This window comes from Henckelia pumila, chromosome 2, assembly GCF_033568475.1.
Source record: "Henckelia pumila isolate YLH828 chromosome 2, ASM3356847v2, whole genome shotgun sequence".
NCBI classification, from domain to species: Eukaryota; Viridiplantae; Streptophyta; class Magnoliopsida; order Lamiales; family Gesneriaceae; genus Henckelia; species Henckelia pumila.
In genome coordinates, this window is record NC_133121.1 from 160,836,955 (window position 1) to 160,851,887 (window position 14,933).

Sequence of the window (14,933 nt, forward strand, 5' to 3'; positions counted from 1 at the left end):
GATTAAATTTAAGGCTAAGTATGCGGATTAAATGGTATTGATGCTCCATCCGGGCTATAGACGAGGGGATTAGAAAGAAAAAATAGAATGATTTTTCGTATCCTAGCCAGTTATAGCTAAGTCAGCGGGTAATTATTGGGGCTAAAGCAATACCGGGTGCAAAATCCGGAGGTGTGTAATTTATTATCTCAAGGGAGGTGGGTTTCTCTAGAGGTCGTTGGAAGGAATGTGGACTTGAAAAGTGAAACTTGCACTAATTTGTCACAGGTCGCCAAGCAGTTTTGAAATGAATTCGGTCTAAGTTGTATGAAACTGGAATGACATTTCACACGCACACGTTCACGTTAAACCGAAGGTGTATTATGAAAAGTTGAGAGCATGTCTGTGTTTTTTGTTTTGTGATTAAACTTCTCAGAGGCTTTGCACATTTATGAATCGTCCTTACTTATGTTTTTGTTTGCATTTTGTTTTTGCAGGTCTTGCTCGAGGGCGAGCAAGAGTTAAGTATGGGGGTGTTGATAAGTGCATTTTGTATGCATTATTTTATGTTATTTTTATGTCTATTTTGTGTGCATTCATATTATTTTTATGTGTTTTTATGTGTTTTAGTGCATGTGTGTGTATTTCACTCGTTGGGTTAATTTTGTAGGAAAATATATTTTTGAAGAATGAATTTCGAACCAGCTTTGTTCAAAAATTCAAATTTAATTTTAAAAAGTCCAAATTTGATCTTCACCATTCAGATTATATTTCAAGATGTTTGGAAGCTGCTGTCCAAATTTCAGCTCAATCCGACGGTTAGATCTTGAGATATGAATTTTTGAAAATCGTCGCTCAGTGCAGAATTTTTGTACTGCGCGCACGAGAATCAAGCTCGCGCGCGCGCGAGTTTCGTGTCCAGGCCTCTGTTTTTATGTGTTGCGCATGCGCGCGTATTCGGGGGTCATATGTGTTCCAAAAAATCCTTGTTTTGAGAGGAAATTAACTGGTAGGCGTTCCGGAACATATATATACAAGATATAACATATTTTTGAGGGTTTCGAAGTTCCAGAATGCGCACAACACAGAGGAGGCGGCTACAAGGCTTGGGAGAGAAGATTTCTTCTTTCTTTTCTTCTTTTTATTTTTATTTTTGAATTATTGTTTTTAATTATTGAGTAGTTTATTTTCAACCAAGACGGCGTGATTGGGCCGAACAAATTCATGTAGAAAACTTGGATGTTTGTTTAGGATTTTTCAGAGTTGATTTTATTTTATTGATTGTTAGATTTATATTTATCTTGTGAATAGTCTGATCAACTGTTTGCTTGCATGTTAATCGATTCCAAGTCGACAGAGGAGGTATTGATTTTGATCACTCTGATAATTAACATATTGTAAAATCGACTAGAAATATAATTCGGTTTCAGTGTGCGGTTTGGGTGTAAACTGAATTTTCACAAATATTTAATGCATTCAAATTTGATTAGAATTACGAAATATTAGTTCATCAATATTAAAATAGGTTTGATTGTTCTAGAAATAGTCCTTTGAACAAATTAGGAGAATTCCCGTGAATTAAGATTAAATCTGAGTCCTGAATCGACTACATGTTACAAGATTTGTTTGGTACCTATGTGTGTCTTGGTTGTCTTTATTTTAATTATTTTTATCTTTAGTTATTTTTATTCGTATTTCTTAAGCAGTTTTTATTTTATATTCTTATTTTATTTAATTCAAAATATTTTCTATTATTTTGTCTAGATTAAGTAAAATAATTAAATTTTGAGAATTGACAACAGTCCCTGTGGGATCGATACTTGGACTCTCAGTCCACTTTACTATTACTTGACCTGGTGCGCTTGCCAGTAGATTTTTATCAAACCGATTTAGCCGGTCATCCATCACCACCGATCCCAGGTCGGCCAGATGGCAGGTCGACAAGGTAGCATGTCGGTAAATATGGTAGGCTGGCACAGTTCCCTCACCACCGATCCTAGGTCGGCCAGATAGCAGATCGGGAAGGTGGTAGGTCGGCACAACTCCCTCACCACCAATCCCAGGCCAGGAAGGTGATAGGTCGGCCAACATGGGAGGTTGGCTAGAACATCATGTCAACCGAACGATATCAGATCATTTCAAATATTTGACGTTCCATATTTAGGGAGGATTTGGACGAGATCTCAGTCGAGATTGATGACATTGCAATCCATATATTCACGAGTTCTAATCAAGAAAGGACGAAACCAAATCTGGTGCCTCTCCTATAAATACCATGTTCGATTTCATTGTTAAGGTTTCAACATCATCGAGTGAACACACATCACTCACTATATTCTGCTGTCCTAGGATCTGACTTGAGCGTCGGAGGGGATACACCGTAAACATCTTCCAGTCCCTCCTAAAACTTTTGTCATTGGTTGAAGGCTCTTGTCAAATCGGACTAGATCTCTTAGCTCGACCAAGGAATCATGTTTCTCAGCAGTATCATGTGTCATTTTTTAGTATTATGTTTGAACAACTGCTCTTTGGGGTATGTCGTTGGGGCAAACAAACAAATTTCCAGTCGAATATAAAATATGAGATGTAGCTCATTAATTTGAAGATAATTAACAGCTATTTTTAAGTGATTTGAAGAAAAAAATTAAATTTATATAATTTTTATTTGATTAATGCACGATGATCTTGTATTGAACGTGTTTCCAGATCGAATACCTGGAAGAGCAATAGTTATTTTTGTTGTAAGTCATCTTGTGTTCAAGTTTGTTTTTCTGAGCATCTTTGTTGAATAATTGTTGCATCTAGATCGCTGAGAACTTCTGTTTTGGCTGAATTGTATGGTGTCATTTGCAGATTGATAATATTATGAAAGGAGCATACGTGATATGTCTAGGCCTTGCAAAATCCTAACTTGATGATGGGAATTCCATAGAACACTATACTCCTTTATGTTCATTTCTTTTCTTAAATGATCAAGTTCAAGATCAAGTTCAAATACAAGAAATGTTAGTTTGGAAGAGATACAAAAGCATTTGGAAGAGATACAAATTAGTGATAATATTTTAGCATATTTTTGCATGTTACAAGTTGTTATCTAGGTTGATCTTGAAATAATGTGATATGAACTAAGTTGAATTTTTGTACTAAGCTAAATTGGATATAAATTTTTTGGAGTTTTAGTTTTGTACGAAATTTTGTGCACAATAAATGATAGTTTGTGTATTTTATGTGTTCTCAAGAATAATTTACATGTAACCTCTATAATTCTCGCAAGAGGAAACATAAAATATTTAATATATAAATGCACAACCAAACTGAACTTTCTGAGCAACCAATCATGTAATCATAACCATTTGTTTTTATTTAATAAAGAATCATATAGAAATTTTGAAAAAAAAAAAAGAAATTCGTCCATGTTTTAAAATTCATTTTATCATAATAAAACATGTCAATAAGATTAAAGAAAATAACTTTGAGTGATGGCTCATCTCTGGAAAAAATTTTCCTACTCTAGAGGTAATTGCATTTAACTTAAACTGAGAACAGCTGAAAAATAAAACCAAAACACGGGAGAATGAACTATATAGGCCATCTTTGTCAACACCACTAGTAGAGGCCGCAAACAGGGCAGATCCAAATGCCCTAGCATCTAGTATAATCTCATCAAAATTAATACTAAATTTCTCAAATGGAATCTTGGTACAGTACAATCCACCCTGCTACAACTCAACGATCGCTAACTCTCAGTCCGCCCAACCTAAGTCCTGCCCCGTAGAATATGATTTCCAGAACCAAAACCGAGGACATGAGCTAACAATGTTCAGTACAAAATTATGAGTATACACATGCTATAAATGCTAAATGCAATTGAACGGGTACCATAAACCTATCACTGTAGAAACTTTTGCTCAAAAAATGGCAGCTTGGTATGTATCACATTGGACCGTCGTATCAAGAGATACTCCCATACCATAAAAAAAATAAGTGGAAATATCCGAATCCAAATCCATGGAAACCGTCCACAAAACATCGGGGCTGAGCAACCCCTCTAATGATAATATCAAGGTATAACCTCAACGTGATATATAATGCATGCACACTACAAGAATAATGGTTTTTGATGACACGAATAAATGCCTTTATATTGAACATTTAATGACATTAAAGTTTTGGTGATACATACAATAAATGTCCTCTATTCTAATGTCTTCTTAGCCTTCGTGACATTTTGCAATGTCAGGATAAGATATTATTAGGTATTTTAAAAGTGTGATGAATTACGAATTTCAAGACAACATAAAATTTCAAGAAATGTTATTTTTAATGACACTCATGTATGTCTTATACATTTATTTATAATGACAATAAAAATTGTCCCTAAAAGTAATTTATCAAGTCAATTTAAAATTTCATATCAACTAGACTATCGTGACATTTATAAATGTCTCTTATGCTCATTAATAAGACATTGAAAAATGTCACTATTTGTTATTTATAAAGAAATTAAATCACATATATATAGTTTTGATGCTCCATCAAGACATAAAAAAATGTCATATCATGAAACAATTAACTGTTTTGATACCATTATTTTTGAAAATAACAAATTAATTTAAAGCATAAATAAAAAATTTCATAGAAATCAAAATACTATACATGATTGTCATATTTGTCTCCCAACTTACAAACAATTTACTTCTAAGTAGCTATGAACCAAAAAATTACACCAAAATAATTTAGTTTTCATACTAATAACAAAATGAAATATAGCAAAAAATCAGTAAAGTGATTCATATAGCACCTTCAACCACCACACCTGATAGTCGTGTTTTGTTTGCATATTTTGTTGTTATTTTGTTGGTAGTTTGCATGCATTTAATTGTGTTTGTTCATGTTTTATCTTAGTTTTGTCTTTTGATGCATTTATATTCATAACATACTCCCGGATTTAATGTGTAAGAGATTTCAAGATGAAGAAAACAAAGGCAAAATATTGGTTTTTCCCATGCGATCGATCCCACGTACTCAGCAGGATCGAGCGCGGGCCGAGAAGTTGAAAATAGAGAAACGCATATTTTCACGCGATCGATCGGACGAACTCACGCGATCGAGCGCGCGCAAGGAATTTTGGGCAGGGAATCGTGTAAAATAGCGCGCTCGATCGTGCGTACTTATGCGATCGAGCGCGCTCGTCTGTCGGGAAAAAAGTAGTAATTTTGGAAACTTTGTTATTTTATTCTCTAGCCTTTATTAGACTCTTAATTCCGATTTTGGAGGATTATTATCAGATTTTCGAGACTCTCTCTTGGAGGCTAGGTTTTATTCCTCAATTTCTTCTCTAGTTTTCTTCTTTTCTTTGAATTTTTATGAATTTGGTGATGAATAGTTGTAGCTAAACCTTTTTAATACTTGGTTGAGGGAGACGAAACCTTGAAATATTTTGTTCATGAGATTCGATTCGTAGTGTTAAATCTTTATTAAGTATCAATCTTTGATTGTTTGATTTCATGTTTGTATGCGAGATTTTAGGATTGGCCATCTTAGAGTTTTGTATTGCGGACGATAGCTGAATTAGAATTCAAATCCGTAATTGTTTGAATAAACTAATTTGCAAAGAAACTACGTTTGATATTTTCTGCTGTTGAATTTATTAAATCGTAGGATCAATTATTGACTAGGCTAAATACAACCGCTGGTGTTTGTGTTGTCTAGGTTCGTCAGTTTTACTAGTTTAAATGCTACCGTGGATTTAAATCTAGATTGCTGTTATCGGGTTAATTCATTGGTAAGGGTTAATTTTGAATGTTGTTTTCTAATTAACTAAAATTACGGTGAAACAGGAATTGAATTTTCAATGGCGAATATTTAATAAGATTAATTATTTTTAGAGAATCGATGAGTGAATGAATGAATATCAAAGGTGTAGTCGACCGATACCAAGTCTCGTCTCTTATTGATTTCTCCAAGTTTATTATTCAATCTTACATGTTAGTGAACTTTAATTGTTTAAAATTTTCAGTAGTTAATCTCAACCTCAAAACCCCCATTTTATTTATTTAGAACACATTAAATTTACATTTTTTCGTGGGAACGATCCCTACTCACACTACTGCATTATTTGTTTATCTGAGTGAGTCGGGTAATTTGGGCGTGACACGATTAAGAGCTACCGAATTTTGGCGCCGTTGTCGGGGATCGGTGTTAATTTATTGTGTTCTTAGTTTATTTTATTTTATTTTATTATTCCTCGTAGTGCTAATCTGGTTTGTTCATGCTTTCAGGTGAATATTCTGAAGAAGAAGAATTTACATACGACCCAAAGATAGAAAGAACCTTGCTTAAGCGACGGAGAGAAGCTCGTAGGAGGCAAGAAGAGGACAAAATTAAGACTGAAATTTCTGAGGAAGATATGGCGGCGAATGCGAACTTGAGTTTGAGACAACTTGGCACTCCTGATCTCACTCAGCAGCCTTTATGCATTACTTTTCCTACTCTAAAAAATAATGCTAATTTTGAATTAAAATCTGGATTGATACATCTATTGCCTGCTTTTCATGGTCTTGCAGGTGAGGATCCGCACAAGCACTTGATGGAATTCCATGTCGTATGCACCAGCATGAAACCACATGGAGTGACAGAGGAGCAGATCCAACTCAGAGCCTTTCCTTTCTCTTTGAAGAGCGCTGCAAAGGATTGACTATACTACCTACCTTCTGGATCCATCACCACTTGGACGGCACTGAAGAGAATTTTCTTAGAGAAATATTTTCCAGCTTCAAGAGCGGAAAACATCAGAAAGGAAATTTATGGCATCAAGCAGCAGATGGGAGAGTCACTGCATGAGTATTGGGAGCGTTTCAAGAAACTATGCGCCAGCTGCCCGCAGCACCAGATAAGTGAACATTTATTAATTCAATACTGCTATGAAGGGTTGTTGTCTCATGACAGGAGCATGGTGGATGCGGCCAGTGGTGGAGTTTTCGTCGATAAAACTCCAGTACAAGCAAGGAATCTAATCGAGAGTATGGCTGCCAATTCTCAGCAATTTGGCACCAACAGAAGTGATCCTGCACCAAGAAAGAATAATGAGGTAAATGTTTTTTCCCTTGAACAGCAACTGATTGATCTGACGTCTCTTGTGCGTCAAATGGCTGTAGGAAATGGACAAAATATGAAGGTTTGTGGAATTTGCACTGCAAGGGGACATGCGATTGACATGTGTCCCACACTTCAAGAGGGATCGGCTGAGCAAGTCAATGTAGCAGGAGGATTTCCCGGACCGCCACAACGGAAGTATGATCCATACTCCAACACATACAATCCTGGTTGGAAGGATCATCCAAACTTGAGATATAGGAACCCGCAAGCAACTCAAGCACCACCGCACAATCAAGCATATAGGCCACCGTATCCTCAACAGCAACATCATCCTCAAGTCCCCATGTCTGGTGAGTTTCTAGAAAACATTGTTAAGGATATTGCTACTAATACTGCCGCTTTTCAACATGAAACTCGAGCATGTATCCAACAGTTGAACACTCAAATGGGGCAGTTGGCAACCGCAGTGAACAGGTTGTAGGCACTGAATTCGAACAGCTTACCATCACAGACTGTGGTGAACCCGAGGGAGAATGTGAGTGCGATTACCTTGAGGGGTGGAAAAGAGTTGAAGGTTAATGAAGAAGTGGTGAAAGAACCAGTACAGAACAAAGATGAGAGCAGGAATCCAAGGTAGAGGAGGACGACACAATTCAGGAAGAACCTAGAGGTAAGTTCCCTCCTTTTTCCGAGTATAAACCTGTAGCCCCTTTTCCCTTAGCATTGAAAGAGTATAGGAAAGATGATGGAATTAAGGGGTTGTATGAAGTGTTTCGTAGATGTGAGGTAAATATTCCTTTGTTAGATGCTATCAAACAAGTACCTCACTATGCTAAATTTTTAAAAGAGTTGTGTACTGTGAAAAGAAAACAAAAGTTGAAGGGATGTAAGAGAGTTGAATTGGGAGAACAGGTCTCTGCCGTCATTCAAAGAAAGGTACCTACAAAATTCAAGGACCAAGGTATGTTCTCGATTCCATGTAAAATAGGAGATAGTAGCTTGATACGGCCATGTTAGATTTAGGAGCATCTATTAATGTCATGCCATACTCTGTTTATGCTTCTTTAAATCTTGGGCCTTTGACTGAAACTGCGATTGTTGTTCAAATGGCTGATAAATCTACTATTTATCCTAGGGGTCTGTTAGAAGATGTTCTTGTGCAAATTGATAATTTTGTTTTTCCTGCTGATTTCTATGTGCTTGATATGAAAAATAATGATTTTAATAATCCAATTTTGCTAGAAAGACCATTTTTGAAAACGTCAAAGTCTGTTATAGATGTGAATAATGGCACTCTCACTATGGAGTTTGATAGAGAGATTGTTAAGTTTCATATTTTTGATACCCTGCAAATTTCTGATTGTGAAAGTGTTGTTAATAATCTTGATGTCATGAATCACTTGTCGCAAAACACAAGAAGTTTGTCATTGAGGATAAAGTTGAGATTGTTGTACGACCTGCTGAGAATTCTAATGCTAAAAATTTTCCCTCTGATTTGCAGGCATCTAAAGTTGAACCAAAACTACCACCGGATCGATCAAAAGTAATCTCCCAGAAATCAAAGCAGAGGAAGCAAAGAACAGACATTACTGAAAAACTGCGCAAGTGGGTGAAGGTGGTTAAGGGAACTAGATATGAACCACCATGAGTAAAAGAAAAATGCAGTCGAGCTATAGAATGACTGTAAATTTAGCGCTGGCTGGGAGGCAACCCAGTGTTTTTATTTCTTTTCTTTCGTTTTTATCTTTCATTTTATTTTTGTTGTTTTTAGTTTCCCGAATTCAGCCACCTCCGTAGACAAAGTTTCAATATGATTCTTCCGTGATGTTGTCAGACGTTGAAGAGGACAGTGCCAACACTTAAACCAGGGGAGTTTCGTTTTTCATTTTTTGCATTGCATTGTGTTTAGTTGTTTGTTTGTGTTTTTTGTTTTGACGCATTGAGGGCAATGCTTCATTTAAGTGTGGGGGGATGTATTCATATTGTTGCATTTGTTTTGTTTTGTTATTGCATTGAGTTTGTGATTTGTTGTGTCGTTTTTCGTTTGTGTCGTATGCATAAGTAGGATGATGATTTTTAGCCTATGATGATGGAAAAATGAAATTTTTGAAAAATTTTACTCTTGATTGGACATGAGAAACCATAGGTTGATCGTTGAATATTTTCAAGTACGCTTGTTTAACCGGTGAAGTGTAGTGATGTATTAGACTTTGTGGATGTCTGTTGGACCATTGCACGACAATAGGTGTTTGTGAAACTTGATGGTTCTTAAGTCTTGATGATCCTGTTGATTTAGCATTTACTCTCTTGGGTATTTTTAGAAGTAGAAAAGAAAAAATCAGCTTTTATAACATGTTTATGAAGTAATCAACTCCATCCGGGTTGCAAGCAAGATGTTTGAAATCCTACTCATCTTGTTTGTGGCTAAGTTTGCAGATAAAATGGGGTTAAACATTGAAAAAAATTAGTAAGGCATCAGTTCCATCCGGGCTTGGAAGGTGAATGAAATCCTATTCACTATTTCATAGCTAAGTATGCGGGTAATTATTGGGACTGCAAAAGAAATTGCAAATTAGTGTTTAGTTAGCTTGAGAGAGTTGTGTTTTGTTGATGGATTGTTGGGAGGAGAGTTCTTGATTGTAAAACTTGCACTGAATTGTTATAGGTCGGCGAACAGTCTTGAAACTTTGTTCTTTTGAAGTTGCATGTAACTGGGGTAACATGGCACACACACACATTCGCATTCGACTGAAGGTGTATCATTGATGATTGAGAATAGCTATGAACTTGTTTTTTTTTTATGAAAGTGGTTTTCTTTGAGGCTAAATTTTATGCATAATCGTCCTGGCTTATGTGTTTATCCTGTTTCATTTTGTTTTTGCATGACTTGCTCGAGGGCGAGCAAGGATTAAGTCTGGGGGTATTTGATGGTCGTGTTTTTTTTGCATATTTTGTTGTTATTTTGTTGGTAGTTTGCATGCATTTAATTGTGTTTGTTCATGTTTTATCTTAGTTTTGTCTTTTGCATGCATTTATATTCATAACATACTCCCGGGTTTAATGTGTAGGAGATTTCAAGATGAAGAAAACAAAGGCAGAATATTGGTTTTTCCCATGCGATCGATCCCACATACTCAGCAGGATCGAGCGCGGGCCGCGAAGTTGAAAACAGAGAAACGCATATTTTCACGCGATCGATCGGACGAATACACGCGATCGAGCGCGCGCAAGGAATTTTGGGCAGTGAATCGTGTAAAATAGCGCGCTCGATCGTGCGTACTTATGCGATCGAGCGCGCTCGTCTGTCGGGAAAAAAGTAGTAATTTTGGTAACTTTGTTATTTTATTCTCTAGCCTTTATTAGACTCTTAATTCCGATTTTGGAGGATTATTATCAGATTTTCGAGACTCTCTCTTGGAGGCTAGGTTTTGTTCCTCAATTTCTTCTCTAGTTTTCTTCTTTTCTTTGAATTTTTATGAATTTGGTGATGAATCGTTGTAGCTAAACCTTTTTAATACTTGGTTGAGGGAGACAAAACCTTGATATATTTTGTTCATGAGATTCGATTCGTAGTGTTAAATCTTTATTAAGTATCAATCTTTGATCTGTTTGATTTCATGTTTGTATACGAGATTTTAGGATTGGCCATCTTAGAGTTTTGTATTGCGGACGATAGCTGAATTAGAATTCAAATTCGTAATTGTTTGAATAAACTAATTTGCGAAGCAACTACGTTTGATATTTTCTGCTGTTGAATTTATTAAATCGTAGGATCAATTATTGACTAGGCTAAATACAACCGCTGGTATTTGTGTTGTCTAGGTTCGTCAGTTTTACTAGTTTGAATGCTACCGTGGATTTAAATCTAGATTGCTGTTATCGGGTTAATTCATTGGTAAGAGTTAATTTTGAATGCTGTTTTCTAATTAACTAAAATTACGGTGAAACGGGAATTGAATTTTCAATGGCAAATATTTAATAAGATTAATTATTTTTAGAGAATCGATGAGTGAATGAATGAATATCAAAGGTGTAGTCGACCGATACCAAGTCTCGTCTCTTATTGATTTCTCCAAGTTTATTATTCAATCTTACATGTTAGTGAATTTTAATTGTTTAAAATTTTCAGTAGTTAATCTCAATCTCAAAACCCCCATTTTATTTATTTAGAACACATTAAATTTACCTTTTCTCGTGAAAACGATCCCTACTCACACTACTGCATTATTTGTTTATCTGATTGAGTCGGATAATTTGGGCGTGACACGATTAAGCGCTACCAACACCCTCATAAAATTCCAAATGTTCATTATATGTTACCTGCAAATACAATAGTACATATTTGCATAAGTAAAATAAAACAATACAAATGTAAAGTGAATAATTGATAATTGAAATGATTGAATACAATATCAAATGAGAAACAAACCATTATTTATTCAAATGTATCTAATAAAATTCGTATCAACCATCAACTGCAAAACCATAAACTGACAATATAATTGATATACTTTTAAAATTAAGTGATATAATAAGAATTTTTTAAAAAAAATTATTTGAATGTTGGAATATCATGCCATATGACAAGCCAAAGCCATCAGTCATCCAAGCACATCCTAAAAGTTTTGTAAAAAGGTCAAAACCCTTGGTCCCAACATTTGTCTCCCTATTGCAGTATTTGGATCCACACTATGAATCAAACCTTTTGCAATAATTTTTATTGAATCAAATAGACTTTTGGTCAAAACTAAAACTTGTGATATACATAGAAGTTCAATAAACAAGATTTTGTTGATCAAACTCGTTCGTGAGAAGAATTATAAACAATAAGATAAAAAACATGATGAGCAAATAATTATAGGCCCTCAATAAAATTTAGCTTACAAAGAATAACATTCACCAAATATATATGCCACATCAAACACAAAATATATAACAATAAGAAACAAGAAATCATTTATTTTTATAACTTATATTATCAATTGATGTATACTATATCATATAAATAAAGGAACTTACACATGATTAATATAAACCTCAATTGAACATGAATTACAAGAAAACAAGCTTTAACCCATCATGGGTATTAAACAGAAGATAGTATAAAAAATTAAGCAACAGTAAACCAATTATTAAAACATTTTGCATGTTGTTTATATCATAATTTAATCGTTGGAGCCAAAAAACTTGTTAGTTTCTTGTTGTTTATATCTAATATGTTGGACGTTACCTCTCATGCACATACAAATTATAAACATTTTGAGTTTTTATTATAAGTAATAGCTTACTTGGCATTTTTCTTAGCTACCATACCACCAAGTTCCCATGCATGACATAATTAAACAAATTAAGTACAAAATAATAATACAAACGAAAAAGGAAATGGATGATAAATTTGTTTATCATGTAATTAACTAGAATGACTTGTTTTTACCTAAAGGAAGTGCTTAAATTGAGATCGGTGATGGGACCTTGAGAATTACTTGATCTGGATATGGAAGAATTAATAAGCATTAACCGTAAAACAAGGACATTTTTTGGATTTTATACACGTTGAAAGAGTCTGCCAAAATTTTAGTGGAGATAAATGAGCACTCATATCTCTTTTAATTTTCAGAAACATATTGTACCTAACAAATATGTTATACAGTTGAAATGTCTTTGCAATTCGATAGCTCATCGGCAAGCCAAATCCTAGAGGACCTTCAGCCCAAACTGCGAGAGAAATTAACATCTAGGTTTTTATTAAACAATGCAAAATACAAAAATGAGATAGAAATCTTGGACTGAGGCGGAATATGCTAATGTAGCCATGGCTCTATGTAAAATTACCAGCCATACATATCAAGATATCCACCAATGCCTCCTTCTTAATCTCAAGAAACGGAGGCCATCTGTAGAGGCCACATCCAACATTAATAAAGTCATCAAAAAATGTTTGAATTGACAATTAACATATGAAACTGTTAAAATTAACAATGATAGTACCTGATGTTGTATACAAATACAAAAGAGGGATCTTTTACCACAAGTTCCAATAAAAAACTGATACTATTAAAAACTGGAATTACTATAAATTAACCAAAAGCCACTGCCTTTGGGTCGTGGATGTCTCTTTGAGAACTTAGAGGCTTCCCTATTTGTCTTGTAACATAATACCTGTATTAAAGTTTGGGCATCTCCCAAATATTGTTGAGCATATCTAGGACTCGTAGTATCTACTGAAATGTGTTCTCTAGATTCCATCAGCATCTGTATCACGGACTGGGTCTGCAACAAATTTGAGGAATCTAGAAAACTTAAATCTCAAGATTTTTAAAAAATTGAAAGCATGGATCTTCACACCTGAAGAGATCAGAAAAGGCATAGAATCTGATGGACAAACTTTTATTCCTCCTCAACTAATGAACGAGGAAGCCCTTCAGCTCCATTGGCAACAAACAAGTAATCGAAATATATAAGAATAAAAATTGGTTTAAAACAGAAATCAGAAGAATTAAAAAACCATATGCAGAAGTTAGCACCCCATCAATAAGTCAGAAGTTTTCATCATGGTGTTATAATCAACAGATGGATTAATGTGAATGGCATGAGAAGCTGGATCCCTCGGCCAGAAATCTTCAGATGCTCTTATGACAACAAACATTATATAATAATCACTACCAATGAAGGGAAGCTAAAAATCTTGAAAATTACTCTAGACGAACAAGTGAAAATATGAAAACTTATACAAGTCCCAAATTAGACAGCTACCCGTGAGCAGATATCCCAATCCCCATTATGAAATCCACGTTCCAAAATGAAGCAAGAACCTTGGCATAATTACATTCATTGCCCCTATTCTAATTGCAAAAGCGATATCTTAGCTACATTAAAAATTATACCCGAAAATAAAGAACATATTTCAATATCTTTGAGAACAGATTTAGCAAGGAAAAGAGTCTTTGGCACATAATAAATATCTTTTCAAATCAATGAAATCAACAGCAAATCCTCAGAAATACGCAAAAAGTATAAACAAAAACACAATTGACAATTCCAATGCAAGAACCCTAAACTATGGCATCACATATATCAACCCAAGAAAATCCCACCTCAAATCCAACAATAAGGTAGAAGTAATGAAATAAAAACTAGAAAATAAGCAAACCAAGATTTTTATTCAAGAGGCCTTGTAGTATCCCGACTACTAATTTAACTAAATCCATTTCCTAAGACATGATTAAAGAGTTCTTAAATAAGTTTAAGGAGTGAAAAATTAAATTCAGGACGTTCGAAAATGGTCTGAAGATGTTCTAATTAAGTATTCATGAGTTTGGACAATCCGAACTGTTCAAGGCGAAGGGATCGGATCATCCGAATGCTTCGGAAGCAAGATTGGGAGTTCGGAAGCTCGGAAGAGATTGGACAATCCAAAAGTAGGATCGGACAATCTGATCTCGTTCAGATATGGGGTATGGGTTTGATTTGACAACTCGGAGGAGATCGGACGATCTGAAGGTAGGGCGGACGATCCGAACTCTGTCGGTTGCCAGCTATTGGATAATAGGACACGTGTTCGGAGGGGGTTGCTTGGGGGAGATCGGATGATCCGATCTCGAAGATCGGAGCTTCCGATCTATGCTTATAAATAGATGTACCGAGAGCCTCATTTATTGCTTAATTCCATTTCCTCTCTCGTTTCTAAGTGCTTTTCGGGGGGGGGGGGGGGTTGGTTCGGTATTTTTAGGCATCGTTTCAAAGATATGGAAGCGATGGAATGCTACCGAAGTTATAGTAGAGTTGTGCCCAAGTTTCTAGGCTATCGTCATCAGTGGGCTATCGACGGACACAGGTATATTACTAAACTCATATTA

General features: G+C 35.2%; 1 non-coding gene across 1 annotated transcript; it reads right to left on the reverse strand.

Annotated features, from left to right (window-relative positions):
* Positions 1–6,766: 6,766 nt before the first annotated feature.
* On the reverse strand, positions 6,767–6,873 carry LOC140885933 (small nucleolar RNA R71). The gene has a single exon (XR_012151345.1). It is a non-coding gene; the product is annotated as a small nucleolar RNA R71 (small nucleolar RNA).
* Between the last annotated feature and the right edge of the window lie 8,060 nt (positions 6,874–14,933).